Here is a 26,066-nt window from a genome sequence, read left to right as displayed (position 1 = left end):
TCTCTTTGATAGCCCTCCTAAGTTCTGGATGTTTGATGGTATAACGCAACTGACCTGAACATCATAACTTCATTTTTTTAATTTTGGCTCAAATATTTCCAAAACCAGTTGACTTATTTCTTGCAGATTGGTCGGTTCTTGCTCCTGAAACTCCAGGGCCGAAGGAGGATATATGGCCAGCGAGACAGAATAGTTCAAACTCCGGGGGACCTTTTGACATCACGCTGGAATCACCAGCAAAACAAGCTGCCATTCCAGTTGATGCTTGGAACAGAAGGGCTGGTGGTCACCTTATGTTTGGAAACGGAGCTAGCAACCCATCCATAATGTCTCTAAGGAACATGATACTCTCCCCAATAAAGAGGCCTCAGCTCTCCCGCCGCCCCCAGATGTTCATGTAAGTTGTAATGTTAGTTCTTCCAAGTTTACATAGCTATCCATTCCTGAATTTTCATGACCTGATTTTTCAGGTTCTAGGCTTGAAGTTGAGTGCTCGCTGTTTCCTGAAAGTCATGCTGGCTATGTTTACTGCGACTGTAATTTTCGTCCTTAGTTAAAAAGAGAAAATTCTTGCAGACCTTATTAAAAAAACAATCATATGCTGTGACAGAAAAATGCATCAATTGTGACATCATTTACTGTAAATATTTTCGTTTTTGGGTGAAGCAGCTTCTGATGACATGGTTACAGGCATGCTCGTTACACCCTGGAAGCTGATTCGCCTCTACATCTCCCTCCTCCCTCTGCTTCACTTTAGGTAATTACCTTAGAAGATATCAATAAAGTAACCTCTTTGTTCAGCGTCTTGTGATGAACTATATAAATTACGTATACCTTACGCAGATGTAACTAGTAACGAATGGCACGTTTATTTACTTGGAATGGAGAAAGTTACTCGCGTGCTAGTAAACGCAGGGGAAGTTAGGATTCCGAATAATTCCAATACCATTTCAAGAAAAACGTGTCATGTGATGTGATGCAAGGATAACCCAGGCATCATACGATTCAATGTTTTTCTCTGTTTCTTTTTCAGCGTTTCGGTGATTATAACGAACAAAAAATTGTCATTAATAAGTGGGTGCAGAGATACAATAAATTGGCAATCATAGACCTTTTTCCTAGTAGATTTCTACTGGAAATCAAAGAATTAAAACCCTACAATCTGAACGCATGTTTACGCGGTATTTACAGCTCGTATCTACAACAAAAAATATTTCTATCTAAACATCCCTCCTCATGTTTCTTCACTGATTCTCTGTAAATGGTGAGGCAAGAAAACCTTCAAAATTGGGGAATTGGAAGATATCTCAATTGCATCGCCATCTTGTCTGAAATAGCAAACATGAGAACCGTCAATGTATATGACACCCTCTTTGGACAACCACGTCGCTTCCATGGACTGATCAGATTTGATTAATCCGTGCATTAAGCTCGAGGTGTTTCCTGGTGAAATGGGCCCCCTTACCATATACTGGAGGATTAGCTCAATCCTCGAGGATGTTGTCCAGTACCTAAGAAAAGAAAAACAGATCTTCAGAAATTTATGATACTTCAAAAGGAATTGCTACTTTGCACTGAAATCACTGAATTTTTCTACAAATCCTTCACTCCATATCTCCAAAACGTTATCACATTTAGGTTGTGCAGGACTTGTTCACAAGAAGTAGAAAATACAAAAATTACTTAACTAAGCCTAACTTCTGAGTGAGTGGGCCTGCCTATGACCAATCAACCGCACTTAATGAAACGCACTTCTATGGAGCCAACTCTAGATGGCTTTAACATCATAGCAGGTCTTTGGCAGGCAAACATATTTCATTTGAGTACTCTCCTTTAAAGCAAGTGGTTACTTTGATCAAATATTCCTTACAACCAAAGGGTTGAGCACGGTATAAAACTTACATTAAAGATGAATGTCAACGTCTTTTGTTAATGTTAGATGCTTTCTCTCCGTCCAGTACTGACTGATCTTAAAGACACCCTAGAATAGTGGAGCGAAACTAGTAACCAGACTCCAACCATCATTAGGTCAAATTCATGGTCAGTCTCACCTGTTCAAAGTTGTTGACTGTTGCACCGCAAAGAGAGCCCGAGCTTCTATTAGCATCTAACTCATTCCTGAGCTTCTCCACCTAACCAAAACCAGGAAAAAAGAAATGAAGAACGAACTGATAGATTGTTACGTACAATAGGTTTCCACTCAACAGGCTTCTGGCGCAAAATATTCTGACAAAAGTTTATTGCATCCTTGTGCACCTGTCACCTGTTCTCCAAGTAATGCAGTATCTGCAATTTCTCCAAAAGAAACCGAATTACAAGGGTGCTTGGAAAAAATCATAATATGATGAATAAGAAAATACGAGTTACTTGTACACCTTTGCAAAATTTACGGAAAGATGGAACCAAACCATCCTTCTGAAACAGCAAGGCAATCAATTTCTGGAGCACTATGAGAAGAGCAAGCTCGTGGCTCTCTGCTCCTCACTCGAGGCTCCATTTTGAGGAAAAATGTAGAAAGAAAGAATAAAAATGTATATTCCCACAACCAAAGACATTGCTAGTGAAGAGATATCATGTCCTTGGCTAATAGATCTGTACAATTACAAAGTCAAAAGTTATTGGTGAAACAATTTAAATACCTTAAATTTCATAAACCTCTTTCTCTTTTTTGGGTATGGCATTTTCTTATTTACCGGGTTTTACCGGCAAAATCACAGTTCACATAAATCTACCGCGAATTGCACTTATTCCAACAGTTTTCTCAAACATCAGTTCAGCTTGTACAAGCCATGATCATACAAAGTAGGGGCCGAGAAACTAGTACCATTATGAAAAAAGAATCCTGGACAAAGAAGCAACGGAGTTTCTCTGCAAGCCCTAAACACACAAACCAACCTTACTCGGCATCGTCAAGCATGATACATGATACACTCATACATGATTCTATATATATAGACAAAACAACAGAAAATTAAAATGACAAATTATGGTTAATGACTTGAAATTTGGTAAAAAGTAGAAATCTGTTTTACCTTTCTCACTTGTAATTCCACTTTTTCACTCAAATTACAGGCTTCTTGAGTTCACTGGTTTCGCTTAATAATAAAAATTAAATTGTTTTGTTTCCATGTTTCTTGGCATTTCAAACCAAATTTATTAACTTTGGCATTTTAGCAAACAGCTCGAATGCTAAAGCTGAAAATTGCAAGCGACCCAGCAAAACTAGCATGGCAAGCAGTTCGAATATGAGGGTCCACGCGAAGGATCATGTTCAAGCGGACAATGAAACAGAAAGAATCACAAGCGGCATAGTAGTACCCAATGTTTGAAAAGGCTCGCCTGTGAGGCTGGACTTGACGGTTGCCGCCTCTGTTTTGAGGGAGTGGGTGGAAGGCGTCGCCGGAGCCACCTAGGCATGCCTCAGGGGATTTTTTTTTTTTTTTTTTTTTTTTTACTCCCAAACCCAAATTTTGGGTAGGGTTTTAACTACCTCATACCTCTTCCTTGCACTATCATCTCTCTGTCTTGTTTTCTGATTTTTATTTTTTATATAAAGGATGTGTGTGCCGTCTGCGTGCATTATTATATGTGTGATCATTGTGTTTTTCATCCTCTATTTTATATATATAATATAATATATGTATTTATAATATATGTGTACGCTCAGTGTATATATTAAAAAATTTAGGTCCACTGAAGCTTTGCCTCACGTCTAGACTGGGCTATCCCTCGGATGCCTCGCCCACGCCTCACGCCTCACGCCTTTAATACATTGGTAGTACCTGAGGGTTGGTGAAGAGTGTGACGGTTAGACTTCTACATGGCGGAATCGTAACAGGCCTCACCGAACTATTGTTAGGGCCTCTTTTACGTTTTTTGGTCGAACAGTCGGGGACCTAGGGTATAGTGAACAATTTTTCGGCCGATTATTATTATTATTAATAAACAATAATATCTAGATTAAGGAGTTGGGAAAATGAGATGCCTGAAACGATTTAAAGCGATGCCTGAAACGATCGAACTTTGATGTATCGCAACTACTTTCAGCGAAGAGAAGGAAAAAATATAATATCGTTGGCATAGCAAGTAATAATGGTGATGAAGCACAGAGAAAAGATTATTATATTCAGCAAGGAATTATAAAGTTGGATCAGAGGATCCAAAAAAGGATGAACTAGTTACCATTGCAAGCGGAAAATGTAGAAAATATGGAAGAGAATGTTTTGTGGAAAATATGGAAGAGAATGCTTTTTCTCATTAATTTTTCTCTACAAGATTACAAGGATATATATACATGATACAAATGTGTAGGTAGGACAAGGTAGCCGTCCTAGTGTGTAGGTAGGACAAGGTATGACGGCTTAACGGCTGTAGGACGGCTAGTGTGTAGGTAGGACAAGGTAGGACGGTTGTAGGACGGCTTATTCTTCCAATAATAATATTATATACAATTACACAAGGACTCCAACCATATTCCTTATTTGTCTAACACTCCCCCTCAAGTTGGAGAGTGGATGTCAAGAACTCCCAACTTGCGTAACATACCCGAAAACTTTTCTTTCCCAAGAGGTTTGGTAAACAAGTCTGCCAACTGTTGTGCCGTACCCACATGCTTGGTCTCTATTGTGCCATCTACAATCTTATCTCGTATAAAGTGACAATTCATGTCAATGTGACGAGTTCGTTCATGAAAAACAGGATTGGCAGCTATATGTAACGCTGCTTGATTATCACAAAATAAAATGGAAGGACCATCCAAAGGAATGTTCAAATCCTTCAATAAAAAACGAAGCCAAACTATCTCGCAACAAGCACCTGCCATGGCCCTATATTCTACCTCTGCTGAAGAGAGCGAAACGGTTTTCTGTCGTTTCGTCCGCCAAGAAATCAAAGAACCGCCCAAGAATACATAATACCCAGTAGTCGAACGGCGAGTGATAGGGCAACCTGCCCAATCAGAATCACAAAACGCAATTAACTTGGTCTGGTTGTCAGAACGAAATAATAAACCTTGACCTGGAGTAGCCTTCAAATAACGAACAATACGAAGCGCAGCATCCATATGAGATATCCTTGGCTCGTGCATAAAACGGCTTAGAACATGCACAGAATAGGTGATATCCGGCTGAGTGATAGTGAGATATATTAACCGACCTACTAATCGTCGATACTTTTCAGGATCCTTGAGAAGTTCTCCTTTATCAGATAATTTTGTGTCATCCATAGGAAAAGCAATGGGTCGTGCTCCCAAAAAACCATAGTCCTTGAGAATCTCTAATGCATACTTGCGTTGAGAAATATAAATCCCTTGTTTGGAACGAGAAACCTCAATACCCAAAAAATATTTTAAATCACCAAGGTCTTTTATCCGAAAATGATCACGGAGAAAAGACTTCAGAGAATTAATGGCACTAGCATCATTGCCTGTAATCACAATATCATCCACATAAATGAGCAAAGCTGTGAAAGAAATACCAGACTTTTTAGTGAACAATGAATAGTCAGCTTTGGATTGTTGAAAACCGGCAGAAATGATGGCACTAGTGAATTTGGCAAACCATTGGCGAGAAGCCTGCTTAAGACCATAAAGTGACTTGTGAAGGCGACACACAAGATTCTCCCCCTGTCGCCGAAGACCAGGAGGAGGAGACATATAGATTTCTTCATGTAAGTCACCATGTAAGAAAGCATTATTAACATCAAGCTGATGAAGAGACCAAGACTGACTAGCAGCAAGAGCAAGAAGACAACGCACCGTAATCATCTTAGCAGTAGGAGAAAAAGTGTCATGATAATCAATACCTTCAGCCTGAGTGAAGCCTTTAGCAACCAAACGAGCTTTGTAGCGGTCAATAGAGCCGTCGGAATTGTGCTTGAGTTTGTACACCCACTTACAACCAATGAGAATTTTGCCAGGGGGCAAGGAAGTTAAAGTCCAAGTACCATTAACATGTAAAGCTTGAAGCTCCTCAGTTATAGCACGTTGCCAATTGGGGTCAGTGGCAGCCTCGGCAAAGGAGGAAGGCTCCACAGTCCGACTGACAGAGTTAATGTAAGAAAAATGCCTGGGAGAGTAACTGTGATAAGAGAGAAAATTACAAAGTGGATATCGCGTACCTTGTGTAGAACCGGGTTGCGAAGTCAAAGATGGGTGGGATGGCAGAATCACCTGCGAGCAAACGTAGTCTTTTAAATAGGATGGAGGTTTATGGGCACTGGAAGAGGTGTGGGGAAGGGGAGGATTAGTAGGTAGTGGAGGGGTAGGGATGTCCGTGGGTAAAAGGGTGAAAGGTAAGGAAGTAGCGGGAGGGGAAGGAGGGGATGCCGAGAGGGCAGGGGCATGGGGAGGAACGGGTAATGGGGCAGCAAGGGAATCTGTGGGAGGCGTGGAAGGGGAGGAAGGTGGTGGGTTATATGTAAAGTCCAGAGGGGGTGGGATGGGTAGGGTAGGCGAAGAGGATGGGATAGGAGGGTGAGAAACGGCATAAGGGAAAGTAGTTTCGTGAAAGATGACGTCTCGACTAGTGAAAATGCGGTGATTGTCGAGATCGTAAAGGGTATAGGCCTTTTGTCTATGAGGATAACCGAGAAAAATGCAACGATGAGCCCGAGGGGAAAATTTGGTGGTGGGAGTGACAGAGGTGGCATATGCCAGACAACCAAAGACACGGAAGTGGTCATAAGATGGGGTTTTCGAAAAGAGAACCTCAAATGGGGATTTATGATGGAGAAGACGGGTAGGGAGACGATTGATGAGATAAGTAGCGGTAAGAACACATTCCCCCCAAAACTTGATAGGAAGATGGGATTGAAAACGAAGGGCGCGAGCGGTTTCAAGAAGATGACGATGTTTTCTTTCAACAACGCCATTTTGTTGGGGGGTATAAACACAAGAAGTTTGTAAAAGCACCCCATGATCAGAGAAAAAACTACGAAGAGATAAAAATTCACCACCATTGTCAGTACGAATGCATTGGATGGTAGTGCGGAATTGGGTAGTGACATAAGCAAAAAAATCCTTAATTAATTGTTGAGTGTCGGATTTATGTTTCATGAGGGAGACCCACGTAAAGCGAGAAAAATCATCCACAATGGTTAAGAAATAATGAGCACCAGAAAGAGAAGATTGACGATTCGGGCCCCAAATATCACAATGAATTAAAGCAAAAGGGAAAGTTGATGAAATTGAACTCAAAAGAAAAGGTTGACGAGTTTGTTTTGCCAACGGACAAACATCACAAATATGACTAGAATCAAAAGTACAATTAAGAGAGCTAGATGCTAAAGCTTGCAAACGAGTGGAGGAGGGGTGACCAAGACGCCTATGCCAGAGGGAGGAGGGGATGGTAATGATGTTGCAGAGAGGTTGACGGGTGGGGAGAGAAGAGGTAAGGGCCACAAGGTAATACAGATCGCCACGTCACTTACCCACACCAATCATCGCCTTCGAAACCAAGTCCTGCAAAACACACCAAGAAGGAAAGAAGGTTATGGAACACGATAATCCATCTGTAAGTTTACCAACCGATAAAAGGTCCACTCGGAAATTAGGGACACATAAAACATCCTTCAAAGTAACTGATGAATTTAAAGGAAGAGTGCCGGTAAAAGTAATGGGAGCGGAAGCACCACTAGGCAAAGAAACAGACGGCAAATGTGAAGGAGAACGATTAACCAAACATGAAGCGGAAGAAGTAATATGATCCGTAGCACCACTGTCAAGAATCTATTGACCATGACGAGAGGTGACAGGTAACAAACCTTGGGCAAAATCAGTAGTGAGAACGGCATTGGCCTGAGGAGGGGTGGTGGTGTCATGTAGAGCAGCTAGAACACGAGAGTGCTGCTCGGCAGAGAGGTCAGGCATGGCAAGTTGCAAGTCATGCAAAGTGGGCTGGGCCCCGTGCACTTGGTGGGTCGCTGGAGTAGAAGAGGAGGCGGGGGCCTGGGTGCCTTGCACGTGATGGGCCTGGGTGAAATTATGGGGCCGGGAAGCAGAAAACCGTGGCTGCCGGGGAGGACTAGAAGGTGCATGGCTGCGGGAAAAACTGGAAGCAGTGGCACGGCGCGGTGGTCGCCACGGTTGGCCATGGAGGGGATGGCCAACGGGATAGCCATGAAGTTTATGGCAGGTGTCTCGGGTATGATAATCAAAATTGCAGTAGGTGCAGTGGAGGGGAGGACGAGCAGAGGAGGGACGGGACGGGCCACGAACAGCCATGGGAACGGCATAGAAAGCTGCCGAAAAAAAAAAATTAGGGCTAGGGTTATAAACCTGCTCTGTATACCATGTAGAAAATATGGAAGAGAATGCTTTGTGGAAAATATGGAAGAGAATGCTTTTTCTCATTAATTTTTCTCTACAAGATTACAAAGATATATATACATGATACAAATGTGTAGGTAGGACAAGGTAGCCGTCCTAGTGTGTAGGTAGGACAAGGTAGGACGGCTGTAGACGGTAGGACGGCTGTAGGACGGCTAGTGTGTAGGTAGGACAAGGTAGGACGGCTGTAGGACGGCTTATTCTTCCAATAATAATATTATATACAATTACACAAGGACTCCAACCATATTCCTTATTTGTTTAACAGAAAATTTGATCACGAATGTAGTCGTTATGATCTTGCTCGTATGATTATAGTGCATGGTTACCCGTTCAGCATGGTTGATGATGTTGGATTCAAAGTTTTTGTGAAAAACCTTCAGCCATCATTTGAGGTTGTTCCGAATAATGATGTTGAACAGTTTTGAATGGAAATTTATAAGAAGGAAAAACATCAAGTGTATGAGATGCTTGATAGTTTGCACGGCAGAATTAACCTTTCTGTTGAAATGTGGTCTTCTCCAGAAAACGTTGAGTACCTGTGTTTGATGGCACACTATATTGATGAGGACTGGAAACTACAAAAGAAAATTCTGAATTTTGTCACACTTGAATCTACTCGTACGGAGGACTGGCTTTCAGAAGCAGTTATCAAATGTCTGATGGACTGGGACATTGACAGTAAATTGTTTGCCTTGACATTTGATGGTTGTTCCACCGATGATGACATTGTTCTAAGAATCAAAGACCGGGTCTCCCAAAACGGGCCTCTCTTGGTCCATGGTCAGTTATTTGATATTCGCTCAGCTTCACATCTTCTAAATTCAGTTGTGCAGGATGTTTTGGAAGCAATGAGAGAAGTGCTACAAAATATTCGAGGAAGTTTCAAACATGTAAGAAGTTCACAAGTGACACAAGGGAACTTCAATGAAATTGTTCAGCAAGTTGGAATCAATAGTCAAAGGAGATTAATTCTTGATTTCCCAGTTCGATGGAAGTCAACGTATCTTATACTTGAAACAGCCTTGGAACACAGGGGTGCATTTTCTCTCCTGCAATAGCAAGACCCTTCATAGACATTAGCTCTAACCGATACAGAATGGGAATGGACGAGGTTTGTTACGGTTTATTTGAAACTTCTTGTTGAAATCACTAATGTCTTTTCTGGCAACAAATGTCCAACTGCAAGTATATATTTTCCTGAGATTTGTGATGTTGACATCCAATTAATTGAATGGTGCAAGAGCCCGGACGAATTTCTTAGTTCCATAGCATTAAAGATGAAGGCTAAGTTTGATAAGTACTGGAGCAAGTGCAGTTTGGCTTTGGCAGTGGCAGCGATCTTGGATCCCCGATTCAAAATGAAGTTGGTGGAGTATTACTACTCTCAAATATACGGTAGTACTGCTTTGGATAGGATTAAGGAAGTTTCTGATGGACTCAAGGAACTTTTTGATGCTTATTCAATTTGCTCAACAATGGTTGATCAAGGTTCAGCTTTGCCTGGCAGCAGCTTACCGAGTACCAGCACTGGTTGTAGGGATCGATTGAAGGGATTTGACAAATTTCTCTATGAGACCTCTCAGAGCCAAAACATGATATCAGACTTGGACAAGTATCTAGAGGAACCAGTCTTTCCGCGCAATTGTGATTTTAAGATATTAAATTGGTGGAAGGTCCACACGCCAAGGTACCCTGTTTTGTCCATGATGGCACGTGACGTTCCGGGAACTCCTATGTCAACTACTGCACCAGAATCAGCATTCAACCTTGGTGGTAGAGTGCTTGATGAATGTCGAAGCTCACTGAATCCTGACATTCGAGAGGCTTTGCTATGCACACAAGATTGGTTGCGGGTGGAATTAAAATGCATGTGAATTGCACTTTAAATTTTACGTTCTTTCGTTATGACCTATACTTAGCAGTGATCTTATTGCAATAATTACTTATTTCTCTTTTCTATCATATGCCAATTCATTGTCAAGCCATTCTGCTAGACCAATCCCTTCAGTCAGACCAATTCTTGTTGAATAGAGTTAATTTTTCCCATGGTATGTTTCTCCAGATCTATTTTGCTAACCGTACATTCGCAATGTACCGACTTATGGTGTAATCTTGTGATACAAGGTTGATGGATCAGCTATTGGCCTATCTGGTGCTCTTAAAATGATGTCGACACACCTAAAGCTGGTCTGGGCAGTGAACCTTATCTATATTTCCTATGTCAATACATCACATGAGGCACGTTAATCGCCTGTAGTTCCTTGTCAAGCTTAATTGTAAATTTTAGGATGCCAACTAGATTCCCATATCCGTGCGTAAATTAGAGGGTCCTCTTTCGTCATCGATAGGTGTGTCTTTGATTTCCGAGCAGGCGACTTTTTCTTTGTAAGATGTGGTTCTTCATGTTTTAGATTGAACAGAAACTGAGTTTAACAAAATGTGGGATGCTCAATCAGTAATATATATATTTATATTTATGCACAAAACCTTCACTTCAAGTTCTCAATCAGTATATTTTAGATTATTCTTACAGTATGAACTAACTCCGTCTGTGTAAGTTTATCTTACACGGCCAGTCTCAAGCCCGAATGAAGGAGGAGGGGGAGTGCGTCAGGTAGTCGACAGTTGGCACTTCGTTCTTCACTTCTAATCCCTATGGTGTATTCTTACAGCTTGAATTCCTTATGGTTAAACATTTATCTAACTGCCTTCTTTCATTTTTATAACATTCAATTTGCTTATCTATAGATAGCTAATACCTTCAACTGTCTTGCTGTTATAAACCATGGATCCTGAACATACCATAATTTTTTACAAAGTGATATTCTAAAATATAACTTGCGGAAGAGGAATTGAAACTTAGATGCGAGCTGTTGGGAACACTACCCAAGCCAATTGGACTAACGTACGTCTACAAATTTAAGAAGGGACACTTTTGGGGGGCATCCAAACAGGTAGCATATGCACTTCTACAAAGTCAACGAGTATACACTATAGTTTATCATGGCGAGCAAAAGTACTCCCGTCCTAGATATATACATGCTAATCTTTATGAAAAAGGTTGAAGATTACAATCATCTCCTCTTCTTTCTTCTTCTATCTTTTTTATTCATCATTCGTGAAAACTTTATTATATTCTTCACCTCCTCCTTACCAACGTAAAAATCGAGTTGTTCAACCGATCCATGTATTACAAGTGTATACTTACAAGGATCATAGGTTGTTATATCCTGGCGTTATAACCTGCTACACCAAGACATTGTTTCAGATGAGCGAAATCTACTCTTAAGGAAGGTGAGTTTCCACGCCTTAATCTAAAATTTTGTTCTGATCAAGCATCAACGAAGAGCGTTTCTGCCTACAAAAGACAAGTATTGTATTGTTTTATTATTTTATATGATTTACCATGTCAACATAAATTCTCATTTACTAATATTTATGTATTTTGTTGTAAGAGAAGTAGCATCCACATCGCCTATATTTCTAGCATTGTCTACATGCCCTTATTTCAACATCATATGACGCCATCTGTTTTATGGTATTCAATAATTAATGTCTCAAAGAATAAAATTGTAGAGAATCTCATTCCCTGTATCTGGGACTCCACAAAGACACCAATGAGGCAATGACTACAGTCCATTCCGGTGCGGCCTCCCAACCCATATATTAAAGGATGTCCATCTTTACGCAGGAGTGAGAGGTTTGTTATATCCAACAATGTCACTGGCTTTTTGATTGTGCTTAACACATTCTTCAGCACACTAAGAGCTGGTGGCAAACCTCCCGGATAGGTCGACCCAAGCAAAGGCACCTTTTGCCCTACACAACTTCTTGCCCTCGGTTCTTGCCATTCACTGCCACTACAATCAAAATTAAGAGACTACTAATTTGATTGATGTCACCGTAATAAACCTCATAACAGTTCTCCACAACAAATGATTCAAAAATTATAATGACAATTGTTTTCACGTGTATTTGGACGATTATTAGTTTATGTAATCTATGTTAAATTTTATTTTTTTATATATTCACGATTGACAACCAATGACGACGACATCTAATAAAAAAAGTTCAAGCTAATACTAAAAAGTTGAATTTTTTTTTAGTACATCGATATTTTTACACTAGAAGGAGAGAGAGTTCAGCTAAGCCACACAATAGACATCCTAATTTGGTATCAAATTCCTCATCCACGAGATTCGAACTTAAGACCTCTCATTTCTAAGCGAAGAGGAATATTATTAGACCGTAGTACTGAATGGCCTAAAAAGTTGAATTTTAATTAATACAGTTTCTATTGACACTTTAAAAAGTTTCTAAGTACACTTTTTATTTTGACGGGACAAGCTGATGATGAAGCCACAACAGTTCACTTTCCTGAAAATCAAACAGGATGAGTCATGTGGAATAAAGGTTTGGAATTCGCTCCAATCATTGGGCAACTCCTCTTTAATAGGAATATAATAGATAAATTGCATTACGAAGAGTCTTGTGAGTGTAAAATAAATTTCTTAGAGTGTTAACAACAATTTTGTTTTGAATATTATCATACATTATTTATATTAGATATGCAAGTTACTTGTAATGAGAGGGAGAAATTCTTCCCTGGAAGAACCCTAGATTTTGGTGGATCAATATTACCCATAACCAGCCCTAAGTAATGAGTGCCTTCTAAAAAGCAAACATGCGGCCAATGTCGTTGCGTATATGGCCTCCTACTTCAAGTCTTCAACACAAACTCATTATCTCATATTTTTTACACAATATTTTATAATATTAATACAAAAATTAACATTAAATTGTGAGGCAATAAAAACTTATTAAAAATCTCACTTTAAGAAAATCCTCCTAACATTTATAGTAGTTATAGGCTTACGTTTGAGGAGGTCCTCTCCGGATCCCTTCCACCAAGTTAAGGCCACAAATCCGGGCCTTTGAAATTTGATCCAACGGCTAAAGTTAGTATAACCTTTAAAGTAGGCTATTGTTTGTAACCGTTGGATCAAATTTTAAAAATCCGAAATTGTGATCTTGGTAGACTTGGTGGAAGGGATCCGGAGAGGATCCCTTTCCCTCTAGGATTCTACCAATGCCACGTATTGAAGATGAGCATGTCAACGTCCTTCTGTAACTTGCCTCCCCCAATCAAATCAAGCTTCAAGACCCTCCCGAGTCCCAATCCTTTCACCCTTCCACAAATATCTACTAGAGGAGGATTTAAGAGAAGGCATTCTCAATTTTCATAAAAATAGGGATTAATTGTGGGATTTACACCACATTGAAGTTTAACGATTTGAACCGTTTGTTTTTCAAGTTGTACCTCACATATCATATGTGCAAAATACTAGTTAAATTGGAAATATTTGAGACATCCAATTGAGTTCAAAAAAATTAACGAATACTTTGTTATACAAAAACATTGAAATTTCATTGTGATAGTTAATTTGCAAATGGTTTCAAATTGAATTGAATTTTTGCAAAGATAATTTATGAATCGAAACTTACAAAATAGACGATTCAGATTATTGAAATTCGATATAAAACAGATCCCACAACAAATATTCTTTTTTAATAAAATAAGAATCTCTTTCCTTTTATCTTAATCTCCAAAATACAGATTGCAGTCTAGGGTCACTTTGACTTCATGCTTCTTGTTCGGCAGAACCGGAACGAAAGTTTATGTCGAATATTGTCGCAGCAGGAAATTAAAAGGTCAAATTTGTTTGAGGTGCGATCGAACAGACCGTCGCATCCATGAAAGGCTGCCACGACCGACTTTTTCCATGCAGCCAAACACTATATTCCTTGGGAAAATCATTGAGAGGAAGCCTAGAGTCGCTTTATATATTCAGAGGGGCCCCTCTCCCCTGCCACAATTTGTTCATGTGTTTTTTAAACATAACATTGATCTAGCTAATGCATTGAGGGGCAGGGGGTTAGTTGATCCCAGAACTTAGTGAATGTTCAAGGATAACTTGAGTGCTGATTTTCTGAACTTCGGTGAATGTTCATAAATGATTTGGGTGCTACCCCTTTAAAGGTTGGAGTTGCCCTTCAATTGCTTGATAAAATGCATTAGAGAGGTGTTGCCCTTTTACAATCTAGTCCTAATATTATTTACCTCTGGCTTGTTTGTTGATTGTGATTACAATTGTAGGTAGAAAAAAAAAGAACCAAGTAAAAAATTATCCAAAAATGCAAAGTAAATGAAATGGTGATCTCAGAAAATAACAAAGTATTATCATTCTTAGACAAACATATAATGAGATGCAATGATATCAAACAATGTTAGTGTGTTCAAGATAAGTGTGTTTCTTTGTTAAACATTCATATGAGAACATCCTTGAAACATGTTAGTTACCCACGCAAATGAGGCATTAACAGTTATGCAGTATGTCTTTCCAAATGACTTAAGGCCTATCAAGACTCGATGAAATGACGATATGCATGATATTTCTGTTAAAAAAAAAATTTATGTGCGCAACGCGCTATTCTTACTGACCCCTTTAATATTATTTCCTAGATCCTCCACTGATCTATGTACTCATCTACCCCACGAATTATTATATAAAATAATTGGGTTGTTCATGCAATTCTTTTCTGGTCATAGAATTTGTTCACGTTTATAAAAATATTATCCTTTTCTTAAAATTAATTAATTTGGAATGTGGGATTTCAAATGTTAACTCATGTGTCTAAAATAAACAGAAGAATGACAAATTAATTAATTTTTGTATATTTATATATAAATCCATAAAAATAAAAATTTTAAATTCTAAGAACGTCCAAATTAAGAATAATATGACAGAACTCCTTGTTTTTCAATTTTTGATTCATGAAAAAAAAAACCTACTTTCCACTCAATGATACAACAATTTAGTGACTGGGAAGGGTTATATATGGGAATGGATGCTAAAACTGGAAAAGTGAAATAAGTAAACTAGATTAGTAGTTTTTTTTTTTTTAAATAGATATACTTTCTGTATGAATAATGCGTTAAATTGTACCTTTTTTAACTTCAACGTACTTGTTATGGATGTAGTGACGTTTAATACACATTATGTTCCCACCATTTTTTAATTATACACATAAAGCTTACATTTCTAAACAAATTGTTAAAGAAATAAAATAAACAAGTATTCACTATTTTAAAGAATTTGCTAAATAATACACATACGTATTTTTTGTATACTATATGCTTTTTCCGACTTGATCTAATTATATAATTTTCAACTTTATCCAATTTATAGAGTAAGGCTATGCCTACTCAGCTACTAATTAGTGTAAATATTCATGATAAATACAACTATACAACTATAAGGTCGTTGGGAAAATAAATAGAGTCAAATAGGTAGTCATAGTACCCACTTTGAATATGAAAGACCCATTTTGATATTTTGCATTTTTACCTTCTTGCCACAATTTTATATTTTGGAAGACTGGGGTCTAGAGATGATAGGAATTGGATGAGGTTCCTCTTCGGATCCTTTTTGTGAGGATCTTAGGGATCCTCACATTCTTAGCTGTTCATTATATATCATGCGGTCAGTTTTCGTCATGTACTATTTGTGTTTAGTTTTAAATAAAAAAAGTCAAATGATTTTTTACCGCACGATATATAATGAATGACTAAGATGTAAGGATCCCTATAATATCCACAATTTGAATCCAGATGCGATCCAAATCCATAAGAATTGACAACACTCATTCCTCAATTTGAGGAAAAAGACACATCAAAACCTTAAAGAATTAATTTAATTCTCATGAAAATAATTAGAGAATACATTCTTGTGCAAAGAGTGGTATGTCAAGTGGGAAATTTACGCAAAACGAGGGGCTCAGATATGAGCTAAAACTGTGCAATGGAAAAAGTCATCCACTGTCGTCCCATAAATTACAACTCTGTTGTGGATGATAAACTTATATGTTTATACAACAACACAAAATGGTACACCAAACATTATGATATTAAATATGAAAATGATAATGTTGATATAATATGTTTTAAGGTAATATCCATCTATTTGACCAAAACAAAAAGGGTAAAATTCATTTATTTATATTATGACACTCAATGAGAAGCTACTCACAAAGGCTACCATAAAAATTTTGGCTCCATCCTTGATAGCACGTAGTCGTTAAATACTTTATGTTTTGGATATATTGAAAAATTATTCTTGGCCATATCTTTTAATTAGTCTCTTTTAAATGAATCGTAGTCGGTGAGTAACCAGTTCATTAACTCTCTTTTGTCTCCAAGTGATTAGTCAAATGATGTTACTTACACAGTTTTACAACTAGCTAGGTTTAGGTTTAAGAGTTATACATGAAAATGAGATGCCAAAACTGGAAAGGGATATAATACGAGCCAAGTACGTTGATAGTAGTAATCGTTTACGTACCTACACACACAATGCTGCTATACTGCTAATGATTACACCTCATCACAAGCTATCACGTGCTAGCCAGTCAACTAGATTAGTGCATTAATTTATCATCAATCAAAGTGATTAAGCTCTCTGATCAGTTTATGGAAAGTACGAGTAAGAAATCATCTACGGTGTTGATAAGATCATTCATGGCATGGTGAAGATATTCTATGAAAAATAAGAATGCTGCTTTTAGTCATATCACTTGAACTATTAAGACGGTGTTAGTAAATTGTTTTATTATAACTGACCATACTTGTTCATTGTAAAATATTCATAACATGCTAACTAAATTTGTGGTAGATGGTCACTTTTTATAACAAGCAACTAATGTCCGTTGTAAAATTGATGCGGTAAACGAGTTGTGTTCTTATAAAGTCTTGTCATCAATTAACGTGTGATATACACATCATCTTAAAAACGAACCATTGTCAACTGACTGTAGGTGGTAAATTACAACACGAAGCAAGGTTTAAGTTGTCAACTAATAATGAATTGTTTTTAGATTACATGTTAAATATCTACACCCCTACAACAAGTTCAGGTAATTTTTAAGCAAATTTCTCTTGAAAGTGATCATCTTCAACGTGGGTAATGAGTCATGTGATCGTCTGACTCACCTATTCGACCAAAACAAGGTAAGTATAAAAATTAATTACTAAATATATAATATGAGAAATTAACTTTTAAAAAAATATCAGAAATCCCAAAAGTTTTTTTTATCGAAATAAGTTCGGAATACTTCGAAAACTTCAGATCAGAAATTCCAATGGAATCTATAAAGCATCCCATTTCCATTTCAAATTTCCTGAAAATATTTGATTTTAGGGGCAGTTTGATCCAATCCAAAAAATTTACCTGTTTTCGGATTGGGTCCAATTTTATTTAATTTTTTATTACACCTATTTTGCCCTTTGAAAATAAAAAATATTTAAATTCTTTATTTTTGAATTTAAAATTTTAAAATTTTGAATCTTCAAATACTTTTATCTATCCTTTTCTAATTAAAAACATTTTAAAAACACATTACAACCAATCTTATAAGTTTATCAAAAATTAAAAGAAACATTGTCAAGGTAGATAAAAATTTTGTGATGTAGGTAGATAATATTAATTAATCTATGATATAGGTAGACTATGAATAAAAACCTATCATATAGATAGATAACACAAAATAATATGTGATATAAATAGACTAATGAGCAAAAACATATCGTATAGGTAGATAACACAATTAATTTGAGATAGAAAATTTTGTGATATATAGGTAGATAAAATACAATTAATCTATAACACTGGTAGAATAAACAAAATATACAAATAGATTCATTACAAAAATATATAATACAGGTAGATAAACAAAGCAATGCATTTCCTATAAAGGTTGAAAAGAAAAATATGTAATCCAAGTTCAAACTAAAAATTAGGAAGAAATTACCAGTGCATGCATGAAACTCATATTTTCATGGCAATGTTCCCAATCAAAACGACCTAACTAGTGCTATTGTGGGAGGACCTAGTGGGGATGACGAGTAGGAAGATGCAATATTTGATGCTACAAAACCAAAACCAACCACGTACATCAACGCACCTTTTGTTGGTGTATTGGCATACTTCAAACCTCTATACCACTATTAGAAATTGTGACCTTGTATTTCAAAAAGGAGGAAGAAATCATAAGAGCTTGAAAGAAGAAGATTGAACAAGAAGGAAGGGGATTGGAGAACACATCACAAATTGTATACGGGAGTTATGGAAGAAGAGATATACTTTAAAACTAATTCTACAAGTAGGGGATTATTTAAAGATAAATAATCAATTATAATTAATTTCATAATACAAGTAAATCTAGAATTAAGGGATAATGTTAATAGAGGGGTAATTTTGACAAAAAAATGAAAATAAAATGACGTGGACAATGAGTCATTGGACTTAAATCAATAATTAAATAAAATTGGACTATATCTTGTAATTGCTTACAAATTTGGACTCATTTCAAGTTTCCCATTTTAGAGTTTTACTGGCAGAATAAAAAATTTTACTAGCGGAATCAGAAATAACATTCCAATTTGCACCCCTAATGTAAACACATAAATACACTAGAGACGAGGTTAGAATTTAAAAATGGGGCTTGCTAAATTTTTTTATATTTTTTATTTCTAAAAAGGGGGACAATTTATGGCAAGCCCCGGTTATCCACCACCTCTGGCCTGGAGAGGTTATGGTGAATTTCATCTTGCATGTGGTAACAGTTAAATAGACACACCAACTCGGAGCATCAAACCTAGGACCTCTCATATTTTTTTTGTTTAATAATAGTTAACATAATGGTCACGGTACCCCTTTTGTATTTTTTCCTCGATACATGGATGACTTTCTACGTGGTAATTCTATGTGTATTACACACAACTTTTTATTATACTTCAATTTTTCGTGTGAATAATGAGTTAAATTACACGTTCCTTAATTTGAAACTCCAACGTACTTGTTCTGTATTATGAATGTAAGTAAACCATATAGCAAATATAAGTTACAGCTCTTTTTATCGATGAACGTCAGTAACATCATTTTTTTTTTTTTCATAAATTACTTTTTTATCGATGAGGTATTTTTATGTTTATATAAAACACAAAATGGTACAACAAGTATTATAATATAAGTCAACGATAATGTTAATATTTTTAACTTTAAGGTAATATTGACACGCAGTGACGGAGCCACTCACAAATGCTATCATGGATATTTTAACAAAAACACCAACAATTTTGTGGATATTTTAACAAAAATACCGATAATTTTGTGGATATTTTAAACTCTGATCATGACAATAATTACTTATCCAATGCACCTCATTGTATGTTTGTATAACTTTATACCTTTATTTAATTCAAAAAACTTATGGTTTGTATTCTATTTTTAATGTGTATTTGTCTTGCTCGAAAATAAACTAACTGGATAAATTTTGCTTATAAAATTTCACACATCTTCATTCTCAAGAGACAATACAGCATTATTACTCACACAGACGCTTAACAAAAAGTTATTAGACGTTTTGGCTAGCCCACCAGCAGTATTACTTCTGGTACGCACGTTTTTGATACGCTAAAAAATTTCTCTTATTGTAGCTTTTAGTCCCCTTTAAATGATCCAATGACGAAGTTTCTTTGAACTTGTAACTAGTTCAGCTAAGCTTTCGTCTCCAAATAATCACATGAACGAAAAATTCTAATGGTTAAAACAGTTGCAGTGTTCCATACTCCGTGATAGAATAGAAAATTCCTCCTTTACATGGATCAATGAAGAAGTTAGTTTCATCTTGCTTTCGTCTCCAAGTAATTAATCAAATGATTCGTGAAAGCTTTATTATATTCTTCACCTCCTCCATACCAACGTAAAAATTGAGTTGTTCAACCGATCCAAGTATTGCAAGTGTACGTTTACAAGGATCATAGGTTGTTGTATCCTAGAGAGTAAGGCATCATAACCTGCTACACCAAAACATTGTCTCAAAGGAGCAAAATCTACTCTTAAGGAAGGTGAGTTTCCACGCCTTAACCTAAAATCTTGTTCTGATCAAGCATCAACGAAGAGCGTTTCTACCTACAAAAGACAAGTATTGTATTGTTTTATTATTTTATATGATTTACCATGTCAACATAAATTCTCATTTACTAATATTTATGCATTTTGTTGTAAGAGAAGTAGCTTCCACATCGCCTATATTTCTAGCATTATCTACATGCCCTTATTTCAATATCATATGACGCCATCTTTTTTATGGTATTCAATAATTAATGTCTCAAAGAATAAAATTGTAGAGAATCTCATTCCCTTTATCTGGGACTCCACAAAGACACCAATGAGGCAATGACTACAGTCCATTCCGATGCGGCCTCCCAACCCATAAATTGAAGGATGTCCATCTTTACGTAGGAGTGAGAGATTTGTTATATCCAGCAATGTCACTGGCTTTTTGATTGTGCTTCACACATTCTTCAGCACACTCAGAGCTGGTGGCAAACCTCCTGGATAGGTCGACCCAAGCAAAGGCACCTTTTGCCCTGCACAACTTCTTGCCCTCGGTTCTTGCCATTCACTGCCACTACAATCAAAATTAAGAGACTACTAATTTGACTGATGTCATTGTAATAAACCTCATAACAGTTCTCCACAACATATGATTCAAAAATTATAATGACAATGGTTTTCACGTATATTTGGACGATTATTAGTTTATGTACTCTATGTTATTTATTTTATTTTTTTATATATTCACGATTGACAACCAATGACGACGACATCTAATAAAAAAAGTTCAAGCTAATACTAAAAAGTTGAATTTTTTTTTTTAGTAGATCGATATTTTTACAATAGAAGGATAGAGAGTTCGGCTAAGCCACACAATAGACATCCTAATTTGGTATCAAATTCCCCATCCATGAGATTTGAACTTAAGACCCCTCGCTTCTAAGCGAAAAGGAATACTATTAGACCGTAGTACTGAGTGGCCTAAAAAGTTGAATTTTAATTAATACAGTTTCTATTGACACTTTAAAAAGTTTCTAAGTACACTTTTTATTTTGACGGGACAAACTGGTGATGAAGCCACGACAGTTCACTCTCCTGAAAGTTGAAAGACTCACATAAGCATTTCAGCCGAAAATCAAACTCAGGATGAGTTATGTAGAATAAGGGTTTGGAATTCACTCCAATCATTGGGCAACTCCTCTTTAATAGGAATATAATAGATAAATTGCATTACAAAGAGTCTTGCGAGAGTAAAATAAATTTCTTAGAGTACTAATAACAATTTTGTTTTGATTATTATCATACATTATTTATATTAGATATGAAAGTTACTTGTAATGAGAGGGAGAAATTCTTCCCGGGAAGAACCCTAGATTTTGGTGGATCAATGTTACCCATAACCAGCCCTAAGTAATGAGTGCCTTCTAAAAAGCAAACATGCGGTCAATGTCGTTGCTTATATGGCCTCCTACTTCAAGTCTTCAACACAAACTCATTATCTCATATTTTTTTACACAATATTTTATAATATTAATACAAAAATTAACATTAAATTGTGAGGCGACAAAAAATTTATAAAAAAATCTCACTTTAAAAGAATCCTCCTCACATTTATATTAGTTATAGGCTTACGATTGAGAAGGTCCTCTTCGGATCCCTTCCACTAAGTTCACCAAGGTCACAAATCCGGGCTTTTGAAATTTAATCCAACGGCTAAAGTTAGTATAACTTTTAAAGTGAGCCCCTATTTGTAGCCGCTGGATCAAATTTCAAAGATCCGAATTTGTGGTCTTGGTAGAGTTGGTAGAAGGGATCTGGAGAGGATCTCTTTCCCTCTACAATTCTACCAATGCCACGTATTGTAGATGAGCATGTCAACGTCCTTTTGTAAATTGCCTCCCCCAATCAAATCAAGCTTCAAGACCCTCCCGAGTCCCAATCCCTTCCCTTCCACACTATCTCCTTCCACAATATCTACTAGAGGAGGATTTAAGAGAAGGCATTCTCAATTTTCATAAAAATAGGATTAGTTGTGGAATTTACATCACATTGAAGTTTAAGGATTTGAATCATTTGTTTTTTAAGTTGTAGCTCACAGATTAACCGTGCAAAATACTAGCCAAATTAGAAATATTTTAGACATTCAATTGAGTTCAAAAAAATTACGAACACTTTGTTATACGAAAACATTGAAATTTCATTGTGATAGTTAAATTTGCAAATGGTTTTAAATTGAATTGGATTTTTGCAAAGATGATCCATAAATCGAGACTTACAAAATAAACGATTTGAATTATTGAAGTTCGATATAAAACAGATCCCACAACAAAAATATTCTTTTTTAATAAAATAAAAATCTCTTTCCTTAATCTTAATCTCCAAATTACACATTGCAGTCTAGCGTTACTTTGACTTCATGCTTCTTTTTCGGTAGAACCGGAACAAAAGTTTATGTCGAATATTGTCCCAGCAGGAAATTAAAAGGTCAAATTTGTTTGAGGTGCGATCGGACAGACCGTCGCATCCATGAACGGCTGCCACGACCGACTTTTTCCATGCAGCCAAACACTATATTCCTTGGGAAAATCATTGGGAGGAAGCCAAGAGTCGCTTTATATATATATTCAGAGGGGCCCCTCTCCCCTGCCACAATTTGTTCATGTGTTTTTTAAACATAACATTGATCTCATCTACCCCACGAATTATTATATAAAATAATTGGGTTGTTCATGCAATTCTTTTCTGGTCATAGAATTTGTTCAAGTTTAAAAAATTATTATCCTTTTCTTAAAAGTAGTTAATTTGGAATGTGGGATTTCAAATGCTAATTCATGTGTCTAAAATAAACAGAAGAATGACAAATTAATTAATTTGTATATATTTGATATAGTTATATACAAATCCATAAAAATAAATTTTTTAAATTTTAAGAACGTCCAAATTAAGAATAATATGATAGAACTCTTTGTTTTTCAATTTTTTATTCATGATAAAAAAAAAAAAACCTACTTTTCACTCAATGATACAACAATTTAGTGACTGGTAAGGGTTATATGGGAATGGATGGTAAAACTGGAAAAGTGAAATAATACAAGTCAAAAGTAAACTAGATTAGTGTATATTTTAAAAAGATATACTTTCTGTATGAATAATGAGTTAAATTGTATTTTTTTTAACTTCAACGTACTTGTTATGGATGTAGTGACTGTTAATACACATTATGTTCCCACCATTTTTTTATTATACACTTAAAGCTTACCTTTCTAAACAAATTGTTAAAGAAATAAAATAAAATAAAATAAACAAGTATTCACTATTTTAAAGAATTTGTTGAATAATACACATACGTATTTTTCACATACTATATGCTTTTTCCGTCTTGCTCTAATTATATAATTTCAACTTTATCCAATTTATTGAGAAAGGCTATGCCTACTCAGCTACAACTATAAGGTGGTTGGAAAAAATAAATAGAGTCAAATAGGTAGTCATAGTACCACTCTTTGAACATGAAAGACCCATTTTGATATTTTGCATTTTTACCTTCTTGCCACAATTTTATATTTTGGAAAACTGGAGTCTGGAGATTATAGGAATTGGATGAGGATCCTCTCCGGATTCTTTTTGTGGGGATCTTAGGGATCCTCACATCCTTAGTCGTTCATCGTACATCGTACGGTCAGTTTTCGTTATGTACTATTTGTGTTTAGTTTTAAATAAAAAAAATCAAATAATTTTTGACCACATGATATACAATAAATGACTAAGATGTAAGGATCTCTATAATATCCACAATTTGGATCCAGATGGGATCCAAATCCATAGGGATTGACAACACTCATTCCTCAATTTGAGGAAAAAGACACGTCAAAACCTTAAATAATTAATTTAATTCTCATGAAAATAATTAGAGAATACGTTCTTGTGCAAAGAGTGGTATGTCAAGTGGGAAATTTACGCAAAACGAGGGGCTCAGGTATGAGCTAAAACTGTGCAATGGAAAAAGTCATCCACTGTTGTCCCATAAATTACAACTCTTTTGTCGATGATAAACTTATATGTTTATACAACAACATAAAATGGTACACTAAACATTATGATAATAAATATGAAAATGATAATGTTGATATAATATGTTTTAAGGTAATATCCATCTATTTGACCAAAACAAAAAGGGTAAAATTCATTTATTTATATTATGACCCTCAATGAGAAGCTACTCACAAAGGTTACCATAAAATTTTTGGCTCCACCCTTGATGGCATGTAGTCGTTAAATACTTTGTGTTTTAGAGACATTGAAAAATTATTCTTTGTCAATGGCTTTTAATAAGTCTCTTTTAAATGAATCGTAGTCGTTGAGTAACTAGTTCATCAGCTCGCCTTCGTCTCCAAGTGATTAGTCAAATGATGTTACTAACACGGTTTTACAACTAGCTAGGTTTAGGTTTACGAGTTATAATGAGATGCCAAAACTGGAAAGGGAAATAATACGAGCCGAGTACGTTGATGGTTGTAATTGTTTACGTACCTACACACTGCTACTGCTAATGATTACACCTCATCACAAGCTATCACGTGCTAGCCAGTCAACTGGATTAGTGCATTAATTTATCATCAATCAAAGTAATTAAGCTCTCCAAGATATTTGGAGACTGGCAAGCTTATTTCAGTCGGTGAGGTTTTGCTTTACCTTTCGTCATTGTAATTGTGTAGCTCATTTGATTGCGGCGTACGTTGTTAAGCATAGCGGGAGATTTGGTTGGAATGAGTTAGGTCTTGTATTTCTTTTTAATATTCTAGCAGAAGATGCTCATGTAACGATTCGAATTTAATTCAATAAAATTCTATCTTATGACAAAAAATAAAATAAAATGTAATTAAGCTCTCTGATCAGTTTATGGAAAGTACAAAGTAAGAAATCATCTACGGTGTTGATAAGATCATTCATGGCATGGTGAAGATATTCTATGAAAAATAAGAATGCTGCTTTTAGTCATATCACTTGAACTATTAAGACCGCGTTAGTAAATTGTTTTATTATAACTGACCATACTTATCTATTGTAAAACATTCATAACATGCTGACTAAATTTGTGATAGATGGTCACTTTTTATAACAGGCAATTAATGTCCGTTGTAAAATTGATGCAGTAAATGAGTTATGTTCTTATAATATTTTGTCATCACTTAACGTGTGATATACACATCATCTAAAAAACGAATCATTGTCAACTGACTGTAGATGGTAAATTACAACATGAAGCAAGGTTTAAGTTGTTAACTAATAATGAATTGTTTTAGATTAGATGTTAAATATCTACACCCCTACAACAAATTAGGTAATATTTAAGCAAATTTCTGTTGAAAGTGATCATCTTCAACGTGAGTAATGAGGCATGTGATCGTCTGACTCATCTATTTGACCAAAACAAGGTAAGTATAAAAATTAATTACTAAATATATAATATGAGAAATTAACTTTAAAAAAAAAAATCAGAAATCCCAAAAGTTTTTTTTTTATCGAAATAAGTTCGGAATACTCCGAAAACTTCGGATCATAAATTCCAAATTTTTGGAATAAAGCATCCCATTTCCGTTTCAATTTTTCTGAAAATATTTGATTTTAGAGTTTTACAGGCAGAATCAAAAATTTTACTAGCGGAATCAGAAATAACATTCCAATTTGCAGCCCTAATGTAAACACATAAATGCACTAGAGACGAGGTTAGAATTTAAAAATGGGGCTTGCTGAATTTTTTTATATTTTATATTTCTAAA

General features: G+C 36.0%; 3 pseudogenes; 2 read left to right on the top strand and 1 right to left on the bottom strand.

Moving 5' to 3' along the window:
* The window catches only part of LOC137714601 (E3 ubiquitin-protein ligase CCNB1IP1 homolog), a 7,022-nt pseudogene extending 6,169 nt beyond the window's left edge, over positions 1–853 (top strand).
* A 2,374-nt stretch (positions 854–3,227) lies between these two features.
* On the top strand, positions 3,228–10,203 carry LOC137714602 (zinc finger BED domain-containing protein RICESLEEPER 1-like; annotated as a pseudogene).
* Positions 10,204–11,886: 1,683 nt separating this feature from the next.
* LOC137714603 (protein trichome birefringence-like 41) lies at positions 11,887–20,851 on the bottom strand (annotated as a pseudogene).
* Positions 20,852–26,066: the final 5,215 nt, after the last annotated feature.

This window comes from Pyrus communis, chromosome 3, assembly GCF_041283825.1.
Source record: "Pyrus communis isolate YQ-2024b chromosome 3, ASM4128382v1, whole genome shotgun sequence".
In the NCBI taxonomy this organism is placed as follows: Eukaryota; Viridiplantae; Streptophyta; class Magnoliopsida; order Rosales; family Rosaceae; genus Pyrus; species Pyrus communis.
Note: the sequence above shows the minus strand (reverse complement) of the source record. Positions and strands in the feature narration are given on the sequence as shown.